Source organism: Mandrillus leucophaeus, unplaced genomic scaffold (assembly GCF_000951045.1).
Source record: "Mandrillus leucophaeus isolate KB7577 unplaced genomic scaffold, Mleu.le_1.0 Scaffold572, whole genome shotgun sequence".
Taxonomy (NCBI): Eukaryota; Metazoa; Chordata; class Mammalia; order Primates; family Cercopithecidae; genus Mandrillus; species Mandrillus leucophaeus.
This window is the reverse complement of record NW_012106164.1, coordinates 765,581-770,194: the sequence shown is the minus strand read 5'-3', so window position 1 is coordinate 770,194 and position 4,614 is coordinate 765,581. Positions and strand designations below refer to the sequence as shown.

The following is a 4,614-nucleotide window of genomic DNA, read 5'->3' as shown; positions in this document are numbered from 1 at the left end:
TGGCCTTTTTGTTCACTAAATACTTTCAGACTGAAGGGCAATTTCACCTAGGTGTATAAATAGGTACATCTTTGCTAGCATCTGATGGAAGGTCAACCCCTTCAAAATCTTCACTCTGATTTCTAGCAAGGAAAGAGCCAGGAGAGGAGGAGCTTAAGAGCCCATGCAGACTAACTCTCCCTTGCTCCCACTGTATAGATAGGAACACTGAGGCCCCCCGGGAAGGAAACATTTTGCCCAAGATCATAAGTTGAGTCCCTGGTTGAGTTGCAGTATGGACCTAGATCTGTTTGATCCCAAACCTGTCTGCACTTGCGGCAGAGACTTCTCATTGTTTCCCAATTTCCTTTCTCCACTTCTCCCTTAATAATAGAACTTGCAATTTGTGGCTGGAAATATAACTGTCTGGAATAAAGACCATTATTTTCCAATCTTCTCTGCAGTAGAGGCAGCTGTGAGACTGAGTTCTTGCCCATGACAAATAACTGATAGCATCCTGTGTGACTTCTGGAAACATTCTTTTGTCCTTCCTCCTTTCTGCTAGCTGGAATGTAGAGATGATTTATTGCCACAATAATGCTTAGTCATAAATAAAAACCTCAGTGGCTTACGGCAATGTCTGTTTCTTGGTCTCGTGCCCGGGATGGCCAGCCAGTTCTGCTGAAATTGGTTGGGGTTGGTCATACATCTGGGGAGTTGTCTGGCTACTGGATGGTCTATAATGGGCATGGCTGGGACAACTGGGTGACTTGACCCTGGTTCATGCCTCTCATCTCCCAGCAGGCTGGCTTATGCCCATGGAAGAGGCTACAAGGGACAAGTAGGAACATACTAGTAATTTTTCTCACCTCTGTTTGTGTCAAGTTCTCTGATTTTCTGTTGGCTCAAATAAGACACATGGCTGGGGCCTAGAGACAGAATAGGAGGACACCTCACTTTTATATCTATGACATGGGTGTAGGGTGGAAGGAAAGTTGGGGCCTTAATGGATCCAATCTATTGTTGATGGATGACTGAATGAATGGAGGGATGGATGGAAAGGCAGCAAAAAAAGGCAGACAGGGGAGGAAGTTCTCTTGATCATGTCCGGTACAAGGGGAAAGTAAACACGAGAGAGCAGTTTCCCATGGCTCTACTGTTCTCTGAGGCCCTCCTGGCTTGGAGACTGCCCATGGCACACAGGGGGTGCTTGGAGCTTGTGGGGTGTTTATTTCATGACTTGCTTCTCTGTTGGGGAACCTTTGTTTCTGAGTGAGTCATTGTGAAAGGCTTCTTAAGCTTTATTTTGGGGTTGGGAAGAGTCTATTTTGGAGATGAGAAGGCTTTTCAGAGCTCCTAGGCTTATAACATGAAAACAGTTGTGCCGTGGCCTGAGAACTGAACTGAGAAGCAAGGGACATGTGTTTCAGTCCCATCTCTGCCAAGTCAGGAAAAAAACAAAAGCAAACCAAAAACAAAACACATCAGAAGTAGGAATTTCTCTTGGGCAATTTCTAAGTACTATAGAACTTGTCAGCAAGAAAGAAGGCTAAGGAAAAAGTTTTTGTTGTTGTTGTTGTTGTTTTTTTTGAGACAAAGTCTCACTCTGTCACCCAGTCTGGAGTGCAGTGGCACGATCTCAGCTCACTGCAACCTCTGCCTCCTGGGTTCAAGCCATCCTCCTGCCTCAGCCTCCCGAGTAGCTGGGATTACAGGCACCTGCCACCATGCCTGGCTAATTTTTGTATTTTTAATAGAGACGGGGTTTCACCATGTTGGTCAGGCTGGTCTTGAACTCCTGACCTCAAGTGATCCATCCACCTCCGCCTCCCAAAGTGCTGGGATTACAGGTGTGAGCCACCATGCTCAGCTGGAAAAAGTTTTAAGAATCCTTTTTTTTTTTTTTTGAGACGGAGTCTCGCTCCGTTACCCAGGCTCTGGAGTGCAGTGGCACGATCTCAGTTCACTGCATTTTAATCCAGGCTTCATGGTTCTCTAGGCTTCTGGTAATATATTCTTTAAATAAGATACAAATTTTAAAGGAGATAAAACTAGGTTTGATAATTGAGTTTTCCTTTTTTTTTTTCTTTCAATTCAAGAGCAGTTACTTATTAACTGACCGGATTAGAAAAATCATCATGGTAGACACCTTCATTCATTCTTCTAAGAAGGCTGTTGGTCTGGTCCTCCCCGTTGTCAGCATTTCCACCTTCTACAAAATGGGTGGTCTTTTTCTTCATTCCACCTTCTGGAGAGGATAGTTTGGAGGGCCACAGGAAGTTATTTGCTTATTTGAAGCATTTTCCAACAGTGTAGATCTCATGAATCAGATCCTCCATGCAGATGATACCGTATTTACCAAGAGATTGAGCAATCAAAGCGTTATCTGTCAAAGCAATTCGCTTCTTATTGATTTTGCCATAACCACACTTATAGATTAGTTCATTTACCGACTTCAGATTTGGGTACCCACATGCAATATATGGTTCTACAATCCACAGCATGCTAATTGAAGACTTGTTGAGCTTCACAAAGGTTCCATTGAAGATTTGACGAAGGCAAAGAAGCTACAACACCTTTCAGACCTTTGGGCTCACACCATTGATACCTCTGATTCTGATGGCAAACGCCAGTTCTGCAGGTACATAGTTGTCTGCTTTTCTTGCCACCCTAGCCATTCGAATCTCAGTTCTGTACATCTGCCTATATTACTTATGATAGTGCTTTGCTTTTTCAAAGATAAGCTTCCTCCTTGCCTTTAGAAGCATCTTTTGGGCAAACTTCATTCTCAGGCACTTTATCTTCAGCTCTGCAAATTCCTTGACTTTTTCTTAAGGGTTTCGAGCACAGCAGGAACCTCCTTCTTTTTGACATGTTCCGTGATTCCAGCCAGAAAAGAGAATAACTTAGTTTTCTGTTATATATAGGGAAGATTCTTTGCCATTAGTTGTTTTAAATACCTTCAAAATGATCCTTACATATTTATGTATGTCATAAAATGATGGTTAGAGTAAAAATTAAAACATTGTTAATTTGAACACTGATTTTACACTTCATCATAGTTTACGCAAGAGATTGAGTAATAAATGTGAGAAAAAAAACTCAATTGTTTGATGGTATTAGGAAGAACCACTCACTTTGTCATGTTCCTTTTCTTTTTTCTTTTTTTGAGACAGTCTCACTCTATCACCCAAGCTGGGGTGCAGTGGTGCCATCTCAGCTCACTCAACCTCCACCTCCCAGGTGCAAGCACTTCTTATGCCTCAGCCTCCTGAACAGCTGAGATTATAGGTGTATACCACTATGCCCAGCTAATTTTTTTTTTTTTTTTTTTTTGTATTTTTTGTGGAGATGAGGTTTTGCCATGTTGGCCAGGTTGGTCTTGAACTTCTGGCCTCAAATGATCTTCCCTCTTTGACCTCCCAAAGTGCTGGGATTACAGGCATGAATGATGGTGCCTGGCCTCACTTGGTCATTTTCCTTTTGTAGAAGAAATAAAAGTGATTCTGGCAAATTTTCTAAATCTTAAACACAAAGTTAAATGCTTTGTTTGCTTACTCGGGTTAAATACAAGCAAAGTTAGATCCAATTCCTTGGTATCCACAGTGCCAATGTCCAAGGCACTGAAACAGACCCATGTTGGAGGGGCTGAACTCTGGGGGCCTGCCTGTTCTTTCTGATTCTGTTTTAGAGCAAGCCAAATGTGACCATCATCAAATCCCAGAGAATGTCAGAGCGAGGGTGTCTGAAGATAAAAATTTACCTAAATGCCTTTCCCACTATGCAATTCTGGGGAATGCTGAGGTTCATAAGAGGAAAGAGGCTTACCTACTTGAGACTTGCGGGCCACTAAGAACACTGGGTCCTCATCCTGGTTGTCTGCACCCTGGGTGGGATTACCTCCTTTATAGCTCATGTCTCTTTAAGTGGTAACTGGCCAGTTGCAGATGCATTAGTTAAAAACATATTCTAGCTCTGCTTTCAGAAGACAGAATAAGATGTTCTATAACATTGCCCCAGGGAACAATAGCTGTTTCATTTTCTCGTCACTTGAGTATACCCAACCTAACCTCCATAAGTTTGCTAAATGGATCTGGGGCCTGTCTCATTTTGTTTCCACCTTTTTATCTCCTTCCTCCATGGCTTATGCTGAAATACATTAAAGAGAGTGCCTTCTTTTTACTAGTTCATGGTTTGTGATTTCACTGCATTTCGAATTCAGGGTTGGGTGCAGCGGTTCATGCCTGTAATCCCAGCACTTTGGGAGGCCGAGGTGGGAGGAATGCTTGGATCCAGGAGTTCAAGACCACTCTGGCTACATAGCGAGACCCTGTCTCTACAAAATATTAAAAAATTAGCTGGGTGTGGTGGCAGATGCCTGGAGTCTCAGCTCCTCAGGAGGTCAAGACCACTCTGGGCTACATAGTGAGACCCTGTCTCTACAAAAAGTTAAAAAATTAACTGGGTGTGGTGGTACATGCCTGTAGTCCCAGCTACTTAGGAGGCTGAGGTGGGAGGATCACTTGAGCCTGGGAAATCAAAGCTGCAGTGAGCTGTGGTTGTGTCACTGCACTCCAGTCTGGGTGCCACAGCAAGGCTGTGTCTTAAAAAAAAAAAAAAAAAATTCAGGATGGG

General features: G+C 43.1%; 1 pseudogene; it reads right to left on the bottom strand.

The window, feature by feature from the left end:
* Positions 1–2,090: 2,090 nt before the first annotated feature.
* Positions 2,091–3,895, bottom strand: LOC105552756 (annotated as a pseudogene).
* Positions 3,896–4,614: the final 719 nt, after the last annotated feature.